This window comes from Papilio polytes, unplaced genomic scaffold (assembly GCF_000836215.1).
Source record: "Papilio polytes unplaced genomic scaffold, Ppol_1.0 DF821067.1, whole genome shotgun sequence".
Lineage (NCBI taxonomy): Eukaryota > Metazoa > Arthropoda > Insecta > Lepidoptera > Papilionidae > Papilio > Papilio polytes.
The window spans coordinates 3073089-3086061 of record NW_013528137.1 but is presented as its reverse complement, the minus strand read 5'-3'; the positions used below and the strand labels follow the sequence as shown (position 1 = coordinate 3086061).

The 12973-nt window shown below is 33.8% G+C and overlaps 1 non-coding gene across 1 annotated transcript; it reads left to right on the top strand.

The window, feature by feature from the left end:
* The first annotated feature begins 3963 nt into the window (after positions 1-3963).
* Trnaa-cgc lies at positions 3964-4035 on the top strand. Its single transcript has one exon. It is a non-coding gene; the product is annotated as a tRNA-Ala (tRNA).
* The last annotated feature ends 8938 nt before the right edge of the window (positions 4036-12973 follow it).

The window sequence follows — 12973 nt, the reverse complement described above, 5'->3', positions numbered from 1 at the left end:
AGGAATAGATAGAGATAAACTTCTGTACATCTTCTCTTCTGTATTTAAATGCCTAGCCATTCAACTAATTGCAGCTTTTTATGAACATCGATAACATTGCTAGTTACTGCTTGATCGTCTGTCATTAATTTCTGTGAAAAAGTATTTTCACGCTGCATTTCAGGAATATAAAGCAGGAAACGTGTGGATTTTCTGTTAAATATGGTATGAAACAACCCTAATGCAGAATTCCCACATGCCTCGTGACAAATCACGAGCGATGCGAAAAATTCTCGCATCGCGTCCGCAAACATTAGTCGCCGGGAATGCGGGAAGGGGAGAGGCAGAAGGGTGCGACAGGGGGACGGGACTGAGATAGGACGCGCGGCCAATTTGCGGGGATGAGTCGACATTTTCATGTCGTCAATGCCTATCAATTTCGTTTATATTTTTTTTTGCGTTACACGTGATGGCAGAGTTCACATTTCTGCAATAAATTAAAACTAAATAATTGGTAAATACTAACGATGTCTTATATCTCTGTCAAGTTAATTATATGATAAATATGTAAAAAAAAACCGTTAAAAAAACAATTTCATGTCATTTAACATACAGATTTTTTAATTATAGTGTTTACTACTAATATTTATGATATTTCCTTCTTGTATACAAGAATAGAAAGAGTTTTCGTTTCACATAAATTCATTTAATTAAATCAAATAGGTAATTCTCTGATTGTTGACGTAAAACGTAGCAATAAAACCTTTGATTAGGACAAAAGAGGAGAGATATTACTAGAGTTGTGAATTGAGAGTAAAATAACGTATGTTTTTATGTTTCCATCTAAGAGTGCACACACTGAAACTAAACTATCGCACAACTTTTTAGTTTCGCTTTGAATCCTGTAAACTTATATGGAGGTGCACACTTATATTTTAGATGTGCAACTAAACAGTTGATTTTTTTTTATGGAAAAATGCGGGCAAACGAGCAGCGAATCGCTTAGAATCAAATGATCCGATGTCCATGAACATCCGCAACGCCAAGGGAACTGCAGATGCGCTGCCGGCCTTTAAGGGAAGAATACGCTCTTTTATTTATTTATTTATTTAGGTACGTGAAAACCTCGTCGTTGTGGAATGCCAATCATCGAGGTGGTAACGATGACATTTGGCACTCTGTCGATAGTCTTCAAAACAATCGACAATCGACATCTGCAAAACAATTGTACGATAGATTAGTCAAAGGTGTGCGCCCGCTCAGTTACGTAATAAAGCGAGTAATCATGTAAGCATATTACTTCTAATAAAAACTAGTAAAAATGTACTGTACTTGTAATTAATTTTTCTTCACTTTACCTAATGAAATGTTACAATTTTATTCGCATGAGAAGTGTAAAAGTGAAGTGTTCGCGTAATAAAACAGAAACGGCTCCTAAACTAAATTGATTTATCGTAAAATGAATTGTAAAGATAAACTTTTTTACGATTTATTTGTGTTGTTACTTGTTTGTAACTTCAAATGTAACACAATTTCTTCTAGAATATTCGCGTTAACATAAGACTTTGATCATATTTTCCATAAGAATAGACTAATTTAAAAATTATCCGAAAATTGAAAAAATGGCAATATTTAATTCTAACCATTATCCAAATATCACCATAACAAAAATGTAGTTATTTTAGTTGTTAAGATATATTTTAGTTGTCCCTAATAATTGACTCCTAACACTCTTAACTCCTATTTTTGACCGGAATTCCCAAAAGAAAGAGGTACTCAATTCGTCTGTATGTTTTTTTTTATACAACACACAGTGCAGTTATCTACTGATTACATAAACAATCTTTTAGTGAAGACATCGCTTAAATCCACACCTTAAGTAGCGACTCTGAGTGGATTTAAATACATAATGATCTGCTCGACCGCTATGTAAGCCTTTACATAAAATCGAGTAGCTTATATATTGGTGTGACGTGGGATAACAAGGGTCCAAATTATTGAAGGATTGTCCGCAATCGGCCAGAGGAAGATATCAACAGATCAAATATTCCCCGTCCCCCTCCCCGCCCCTGTCAGATGTGACATGATCACTTCACTGGCGGATCGTATCCTTATTTCGACGGCTCCTATGAGTACAGTCGTAAGTTACAAATACGATTTTTCAGGCGTAAAAAACAAAAGAAAATTTTGGTACAGAGCTCATACTTGTATATCAGAAGTCGCAAACATCCTTATAGGTAGTCTTACTTTTTACTTAACATCATAAATACGTAAGTTTAGATGGATGGATGGATGAATAGATGTTTGTTAGAGTTTGTAGGTTTGATGAAAGGGTTTCAGTAAAATTTGGCATAGATGTAGGGCATAGTCTGGGAGAACACAAAAACTACTCACATTTGTTTTGTTTTTAATTTCCATGCGGACGGAACCGCAGGCGAAAGCAAGTTGACTATAGATTAATCAAATATATATCATAGAATTTGAACATCTCCCTTTGTTTATTTCCATTGAAACGTTTGCAATTTTTCAAATATCTCTAAAATAATAGAAAATTATGAAACAGAAACAATGCTGGCGCAATTAATTTTCATAAGTGTAGTCTTGCCGTGGAGTTTTGGCACAATGAAATACAACGGCATCGCACGACTCCTCATGAATTTATTCATATATTTAAATGTTCATGTCTATACGCGGCAAATTGTGAATTAGATTTCTCACTGAACATATATTTATGCATTTGTAGCAGAGAATATTTTAGGTTTGTTTCTATTCATAAATCTTACTAATATTATAAATGCGAAAGTTAAGATGGATAGATGGATGGATGTTTGTTAGAGTTTGTAGCCTAAACGGCTGAACGGATCTTGATGAAATTTGGCATAGATCTAGAGCTAGCCTGCAGGAACATATAGGCTACTCACTTTAGTTTTTTTTTAATTCCACACGGACGGAGTCGCGGGCGAAAGCTAGTCATTAATATAAAATTGACAAAAGTAAAGAGTAACACTTTAATATATTTTGACAGTTAGAAACATATTAATTTACACTAGGTTTTGCCCGTGACTCCTTCCGCATGAAATTAAAAAACCAAAAGTAAGTAGCCTATGTCTTCTTCCAGACTATCCTCTACATCTATACAAAATTTCATCGTAATCGGTTTAGCTGTTTAGGCTACAAACTCTAACAAACATCCATGCATCTAAACTTTCGCATTTATAATGTTAGTATTATAAGTATGATTTTTGTCTATTTACATTTCCATTGACAATAAAAAATCTCTAAATAAAACACAAAACATTCTTTGAAATTATAGAGATAACTGTCAAGTTGTTTTGAAATGAATTAGATCCTATACTTTATTCCATTTCACTTCCTTGTCTTTATAAAAATAGCTAAAGGTTTTTATTCCAAAAGTTTTCATTTCTCATAAAACTCACCACTAATAGACACAAAAGTAAACATTATAATTTAATTCCCAGTCTCGTAAGATTTGGTTTCCGCCAAAACATGTCTCTTCAACAGAACTCATAAATTTATTCATTCAGTTTAAATATTCATTTCCCTGCATCGCGGTTGTTAGTGGAGTTTGCTTTAAGATTTACTTCTGTCTAACTCACTCTTTATTTGGATGTAGGCCAACGTTTGACCGGAATACTATTAAAAAGTGGGGATAACAGACGGAAATGACGTCACGAATATTATGAGTTACTTATAGTTTACTTACGTTTGCTTTATTTAAGATAAAATAAGGGTAACATGTTTTTTTTATTACTTTTGTCTGTTTTAATTAAAAATTAATAAGACATGATTATTAGAAAAGAAGTGTCTTATTAGGGTTGAATTTTAGATTAAATATTATTCCTTCAATAGAACTATTTTTAATTACAATAACAAATATAAATTCAGATAATTAAGCGACCCAATATTCAATCTTAAAGTAAGCACTGGTTTGATAAGGTTCAAAATTTTATCACATCTCTCACAGGGGGTGTAACTCAGCGGTAGAGTGTCTGCTTCGCATGCTGAAAGTCCTGGGTTCAAATCCCAGCACCTCCAATATTTTTTTTCATTTTATGTTTTTTTTTATTGATTTAAGTATTATTGTAAAATTTTAATTTATTCAAATTGGACATAATCAACATAATGTTTTTATAGTTAGTTATATTTTTAATTTTAAGATTACTAAAATTATATCCCTTACTTCATGCTTTTGCAAAACATAATGCCAACATAATTTGCAGACCTATGGCTCCATTCTATCTATCGCCCTGGGCGGTCCCCATCGCCCTACCTTACACGTACTGCAAAATACACAGCCTTTTTATATCAAGTGTATTCCAATTATCAATTTGTGAAGTGCGTTCCGTAATGTAGACTGTGTAAACTCGTTTGCAGCGTGGCTGACTGTCAATACCGCACGCAAACATAAATGCGATTACGTAACAAGGATGTCACACATTAATTAAATTAATAAGTTATGGAGACGCATCTTGTATACGTATATGAAAAATGAAGGAAGATTCCTTTCATTGGCTATTTGATCCTAATCAATGCATAAAGGTCTTAGAAAGAAATTTATAATGGAGGCCGTGAATTTTTTCTCATAGTATATTCATACGTGTGGAAAAAAGGCAAATTAAGTACTCGATTTCTCAATAAGTTTTATTGTAATTTTTAAATGTTTACGTCCATTGAAACAAAACACTACAGGCTCTCAAAGACTCAACTAAAGTTTAAGTAAATATATTTAAAAATGTATAGAAGAGGCTTACTGAACAAATTTACCGGTACTTTCTCAGTTGTCAAATTAAGTGCCATTTCGTGTTGTACTGACATGTATAAAACATATTACAAAATTATAAAAAGCTCCATCTTTTGTTATTAAAATAAACTAAATAGGATCTATGATGATTATGTGACAAACGTCTCAAGTGAAGTTTCAAATATGCATTTTCTGTTAATTTTTTAACTCTATTTAAAATTCTGTTTGGCGTATAATTTAAATAAAATAATACATTTTAGTCCCTGATTTATTATAGAAGAAATTATTTTAATAATACAAAGAGTATTTAATTTTATAAGCAGATGTATCAAAGTATATGAGGTAAGTCGTGACGTCACAATTTATGGGTAGCGGTAATGGAGTCCGCTTAAAACAATGAGTCAGATTTACATTTTGGTATTCTGTACTTAATGAACGTTACATCAGAAATTTATGTTTCGGTTCACGCCTCCTATTATAATTTTAATGAGTACCTCTTTATTAAATTTACGGAAATTTATAAATTAAATTATAATCGATTATACTACCAACATTATAAAATACTAGCTTTCACCCACGACTCCGTCCGCAAGGATTATAGAAAAAAAAACGTGAGTAACCTATGTGTTCTTCCAGACTATCCTCTACATCTATTCGTTCGAAATTCGTTCAGCCTTTTAGGCTACCAACTCTAACAAACATCCATTCATCAATCTAAACTTTCGCATTTATAATAATAGTATGTTTTATGAACTAAATTTTTAAAAACTAAATAACTGAATAGGGCCTGTCCCACTAAATTGTAAATGGTCTGATGACAATCCAACGTGTAAAATAAGTGATGGAAATATCGGATTTTGGACCTTATCTGACAGTGACGTCATTTTTAAGCCTTTATCAGCCAGTGGGGGGGCCGACCCTTAAGCTTACTAATTTTACAAATGCCAAAGTTTAGATGGATGTTAGAGTTTGTACTTAAACTGCTGAATGAATCTTGATTAAATTCGGCATAGACGTAGAGGATTGTTTGAAACAACACATAGGTTACTTTTTTTACTTACCACACGGATTGAGTCGCGATTGAAAGCTAGTTGTGTTTAATTCACTTAACAGGATACAAAGAATTCCTTAAATAGATAAGGGTTCTCTTAACAACAATCCTTAATTAATACTCTATCTGCATTCGTGGAGTACGGAGCATTTTTAACAGCGCTCAAAGCCGCACCGACTGATAGCTCGTTACACTTCCACAGATCGACAGACGTTCCGTTTTTGATGGGTGGCAACAAAAGGAAGCTAATTGAATTTCATGCAGAACGTTGCCTCTGTTTGAAATGTAGTCACTGACACCTATCCATAACTTTTGCTAGGAAATATTGAATTAGAATCGATTTGGGAGGTAAATAATGCTGAAACAATTTAAACTGATATTAAAATTAATTGAAACCGTTATTTAAGAAAAGATAAAGCTCGAAATAATGGTCCTAAATCTATACTAATATAACAAAGCGTAAACACACACTTCTTTGTTGCCTAAGATGTCAGCAATTACAGCATATTTTTGAACATTTTATTTTTAATAAAAAGCCCTACACTTACGTCATGCTTTAGGCTATATATTTCCACGCCATTAAACTTAGGGGGTAAATATTTTGTATAAAGACCAAAAGGTGGGAGAGAGACCATAAGTTGCTGCCAACATCAAGAAAGAAAGATTGCTAAGGTTTGTCATGTCATGTCATTGTGACATTTGCTAATGATAATTTGACAAATGTAAACTAAATAAAATTTTCATAATTTCATGCGAATGAAGCCGCCCGGGAACAGCTAGTATTATCATACGTTAAGAATCTTTTCATCAATTCTTTTATTCGATTTTTAACAATTCTAGGCTATTAAGAGTAAGATGTTATTCTGCATAGACTTGAGAAATGCGATTTTAGCATGAATAACAATGTTCCCATAACTTAACTAATAATACATACAAGTTAAAACACTTATTCTCAACAGTCTAATAATGTTTTAGTGTAATACGTTTGTAAACCCTCAAAAGAAAACCGCTGAAAATTATCTCTCTAAACAGAGGGCAAGTTCCATGCTATTTTCTTTTCCTATCGTACTGGAAATGCTAACATTTACGCTTATATATGACTCGCATCGTATGGAAATTGCAAAAAATCAAAGAAAAATCTTGAACGGATATTATTTCCATTTGCTTTAACAGTATCTAATTGAAGGAAAGAACGCAGGAATTCTCCATTTCTCCGCTGAGTAAAAGAATTTTTTCATTTGTTTGCATTTTTCCGCTGAGCGCTTACTGCGGGTTGTTTGTTTGATGACACTCATTGCAATGCTAAATGTTGGTATACTGGGAAAAAATCTGTTAAAAAGCACTAACATTATTGTTTTTCAACGGTTAGAAAAAAATTATAAGACCATATATCTTTAAACATCATAACATCATTTAATGCAACGTATCTTTTTTTTTTTTTTATAACAAAAGGTGGAAAACGAGCAAGCGGCCACATGAATCCGCCAAAATGGCGAAGCAACCGCTGCCCATAGACATCCGCAATTGCAAATGCGTTACCTGTCCTTATCCGACAGAGGAGGAGATGCACATAAAGAGGATATTTCCTCTTCCTATGTATCTCCTCCTCCGTGAAATCCACTTTCCCTTCCCATCCTCTCCTTATAAGAAAAGGGCGGTAAAGAGAAAGGGACTTAAATTAGGCCGCTTAAAATTATTAATTATCTACAAAACCGCTTAATGAATCTTATTGAAATTTTGCACACATATACAGACTGTTACAGTCTGAAACAAGTAGGTTAGTTGCTTGAATTTTTGAATTCCACGCGGACAAAACCGCAGGAAAAGTATATAGATAACTACATATTTGTCACTTAGGGATTGTAAGTGTGCGTGTCAAACGTAACGTTAAAAATTAGTCTATACTTTGTTATGTTTAACAACTAGCTGTTGCCCACGACTACGTCCGCATGCAATTAAAAAATAATAAAACATATAGCCTATGTTTCTCACTGATAAAGTAGCTTTTTAATGGTGAAAGAATTTTTGTAATCGGCCCAGTAGTTTTTGAGTTATTCCAATATGAAAAATACAAATCCGTCCTCTTTATAATATTATAAAGAGGACAGATAGTATAGATTGGTATGAAGTATACGGAATTACGTCTAGGTACATAGAACAAACAGTGGGGAGTAACGTCAAATAATAAAATGCAAAAGATCGACATATAAATAGGAAACATTTTATGCCATTGGAATGGAACAATTTTATTTCCTTGTATCGCGTATCATGAAATGTTCCGACGGCTGTTATTGGCATCTGTCTGTTTCTGCTCGTTTGTACGCAACTTTATGGTAATTATTTTCGGTGTATCTTTTTAAATGCAGGTAAATTCATTTAAAATATATATATGTGTAAACCTAAGCATATGATAGCTTGATAAGAAATCTATACTTTACTTTACTATTATAAAGAGGAAAGTTTTGTATTCTTGTATGTATTGAAATAACTCAAAAACCACTAAGCCGATTTCAAGAATTCTTTCACCATTAAAAAGCTACGTTGCTAGTAACTTAGAATTTATTTTTTTACTTTTTAATGTCCCGCAGGCGAAGACGCGAGCAACAGATAGTCATTAATAAATAATTGTAAATTTCGTAGTGACAAAAATTTAAGAGAGTCAATTGGTTAATGTAGGAAAAATACTTGTTTTTTTTTTAAATTAAAATACAACATCTATCTCCACATTAACCTAAATTGTACCAAATTTGATGTCATTTCCCTAAATAGGGGGAAATATTACTATGAAAGATGTTATAATGATAGCCGCAAATAATATTAACCCTTTGAAGTCGGTCTCTGTACATTTTCATGTGTGAAATCACAAATACAATGTATTACATTAATTAAAATCAAATTACGTATCAATGAAATGATTTAGAGCGTGAAATCTGTCAACAATTGTAACAGTCAATTCATTGTGGCATTCATTGGGAATGCTGTTTCAATGTATGTCATTAAACTCGGAAAATCAATGATCACATCATTAAAACATAATATTAAAGATGCAGACATTCTTCTTCTTCTTCTTCTGGCTTCGCTGGCTGCACCACTTGATGAGAATACGGGAAGGATCGTGGAGCCAAAAATGCGTATATCGGAACACCAATTGGCCGCCGACCCATCGGCCGGCCTAGATACCGCTGGCGAGTCGCCGTAGAGCTGGACCTAAACGAGCTCGAGGTGATAGACTAGCTGGAGACGAGGCTGGCGATCTCTCATGTTGGAGGCCAAGACCCACTTTGGGTCGCTGCGCCGAGAAAGTATATTGTCAAATATCATGCTAGCTACTGGTATGCCAGTTAGCATTCACACAGTCTAACTAGCACTTGCCAGGATCTCGCATAGAGCCAGCTGGCATGTATTCATGTCCATATGTAACACGTCACACCTCGTAGCCCATCAATACCCATCTGTATAATCCTTGTTATTTGCTTCAACATTTTCAAACAGAAAAACCAGGAAATTGGTAACAAGGGTTACACTAAATGGCAGCTATGGTTAGCTTACGGTTACAATTGGGTTGATAATGTACAGTTGTCGCCTTAATTTCCGGTGTAGCCAAATAATAGACAGGTTATTGTATTGATTTATAAAAGTCAAGCAAAATTATATTGGATTCCTTATAAGGTGTTATCTGTTTTGTACATAATACAGATTGAATCACAGAAAAGTTTCAGGTTAGTGGACACAATATAAGCGGTAGTTCAATACCTACAGTATTCCAAATAAAAAACACCTTTAAAAAAACCATAGCGTTCAATTATTTCTTTTACTAGATTTATCGAAGGGAGAATATTTTTTTAGTCAATAGAATTCTGTTCTCAATATATTTGGAATCCAAATGTGTCGGTGAATTAATACATAAATGTTTGTAACGGAGGGAACTGGTGCAATTTGAATGCAATGAATATTAAAGCCTCAATTGTCTAACGCACTTCAAGTGTTCCAAGTTTCAACTAGTGCAACCGAACGACTTAAGCCTCTCTCACTAATGGAGAAGGAATTTAAAGCCTTTTTTCCTAGCGGCATTATTCATACATCGACGCTAATATTGTAAAAACTATTTAACTACGTCGTAGTCTTTGACTCCAAAAATCAAACAAAAAAATGGGACCCACCTGCAAGCATTACCTTTCGGATAAAAAAAGAATTATCAAAATCGGTCCACTAGCGGCGGAGTTATGCCGTAACTCCTTCTTTTGGGAAGTCCGTCAAAAAAGAATACATTGAATTGGATTAAATCACAAGCGGAAATATCTTTTAGGAACTGTTAAACTATTTTTTTTTTAACTATATCTAAAGCGAATCTGGTACAGATTGTTTTCGATCTTTATTTAAAAAAACATAACACAAGATATCTTACAAAAGTACACGTAGCAATCAAACGGCTAACGAATTCACCAGTATACTCCGAGGTCATATTTCATGGAGATTTTTCTTATCCCTTACACAGAATATCTCCGTACAAACCCCTGGGAACAGTCACGCACGATTCTTCCGGCCCGTAAAGATTTACAATAGAGTCACGCAACACGCGCCGACCTCTCAATTATGATCCCAGCGTGACAAGCGGGACAGTGAGGCGCGTGTCACGTAACACGCCACGCGGTAACGGACCAGATAACTTCATACGTGGTAAAAGTTTTACTTAATGAACAAACCCGGGTGGTTAATGATATGTACAGTCAGCGGAATAAATGTCTACATTTACGAAACTTCTAAATATTTGGTATCGCTATTATTTTAAATGTATATATGCCCGTCCTAACAATAAATACAGCGACAAATACGTACATATGTGTTTTTGAAGACCTATACAAGTTTGTATAGTTTTATATAATACACTAGCTTTCGCTCGCGACTCCATCAGCTTGGAATTTAAAAAGAACAAAAGTGAGTAGCCTATGTGTTGTAGACTATCCTCTACATCAATGCGAAATTTCATCAAGATCCGTTTATACGTTTAGGCTACAAACTATAACAAACATCCATCCATTTAAACTTTCGCATTTATAATATTAGTAAGATAAATATTTGTTCAACTGACTGTACAACCAATAGTTTTGTTGTGGGTTCGAATCCAATCTTTCGAATTTTATAATAAACCGCGATGCACAAGTTACATACTTATTACGAATGGATAAAATATTACTAACTTAATAACTTTTCATAACACATTTTTAATTTAATCTTTCTCATAAAATTTATTAAAAAAGTTACAAGTTAAATGCGTTCTTGGAAATGTTCATGAGTGCAGTCTTGTAGTTGCGAAATTTCAGTACAATGAAATATAACCGCTTTCAAGCGAGTCCTTATGAATTTATTCATATATTAAATAGTACCCATTTTAGTGCTGCCAAGTGTAAATTACTCAGATTTAATATATCTCAATTCATAGACTGACAATAATTTGATACTTTTAGTTAGTTTGAATTAGGCGAAAGAAAATATAAAAACAAAGTGCATAGAAAACATTTACTTAGCTTTCAAAGACTGAAAGGTCATTGTTAACTATTTGACAAGGACATTTACAACCGAACAGAATCGGAACCTCATTAGTATGCAGTACAAATAGCTGAATATGAAAATTTAAATGCTTTAATACCTGAAATAACCGGATAATGTCACTATTACATACATGGTAATTCTCCCTGTTAAGTTTTAAATTGTACCAGTTTTTATTTCTCCCATCCAAATGCATATCACACATTTAGAGAGGACGCACATCTTAAACTAAAATAATGCACAATTGTTATGCGATTGTCGATTGTTTCGCAGCAAATTCAACTGTTTAGTTGCACAACTAAAAATCGATAAGTGCCACCTCCATTTGCAAAGAATCAAAGTGTACGCGCGCTCTTAAAGTAATTCTTATAAATGATATTTTAAAATTAAACAAGAGTGAGAGAAACAGACGGGAGCGCGAGCTACTTTTCCGGGAGTTAAAACTCATCCCGTCCGATGTAGGCGTAATTATGTCAATATTGGCTGAGCCAGCTTCTGAAGCGGCTGTACGATTATGCCAGTTTCTTAGGATCTACTAGCAGCACTATGGAATTGACATGTCTTTCGAAGACAAAAATCCCCCTTTACCTAAATAATATTAAAAAAAAAATTAAACATCTAAGTAAAGAATCTAATAACAATAAAGAATATTTTACATTCATAAATGTTATTTCAATACATTCAGAGCCGAATGCATAATAAATAAATATATTGAGACAGTAACACGGGCCATAGCGGGACTGCGAAATAAAAATATAACTTTAGGGTAAATACAAGTCGTTTTGTAACATTTTTATATTTTAGATTTCGATAGCTTTGTAATATGAATCGATATTTTACGCGAATACCGCACCTTTTAAAGATATTCAGAATATTGTTTAGCGTATTTTAAGAATTAAATTCAATTTGCATAATTAAATACATCATCTTCAATGCAACTTTGAACGTTTTATTACTACTAGTAGCTTTCGCCTGCGACTCCGTCCGCGTGGATATAAAAAAAAAAGTAAGCCTATTTACTCTTCCAGACTATCCTCAATGACTATGCCTAATTAGGTACGCCGTTAAGGCTACAAACATCCATCCATCTAAACGCATTTATAATATTAGTATGATGGTAGAGAAAGAGCGTCCTTAAAGATTACATTAAACAAACCCACAAATACTGCTTGAGAAATGTTGCTCTATTACCAATTAAATCGGAAATTCTGTCAATAAATATTGCAATTATTCATCATCATCATTATCATCATCATCATCATCATCATCATCATCATCATCATCATCATCATCACCAGCTCACTATATGTCCCCACCGAGGGGCTCGGAGCCTACCCTAAAGTTAGGGTGACTAGGCCATAGTCGACCACGCTGGCCCAGTGCGGGTTGGTTGACTTCACACATATCTTTGAATTTCTTCGCCGATATGTGAAGGCATCACGATGTTTTCCTTCATCGTAAGAACGTCGGGTAAATTAGGTACATATGAAAATTCGATAAATCGAAAATCACATTAGTACATTGGCGGCGGGATTCGAACCCAAGACCTGTAGATTACAAGTCAAATGCTTAAACCGCTGAGCCACCGACGCTCTTCCTTCTTTCTTGCAATTATTATATGTAGAAAATAACTT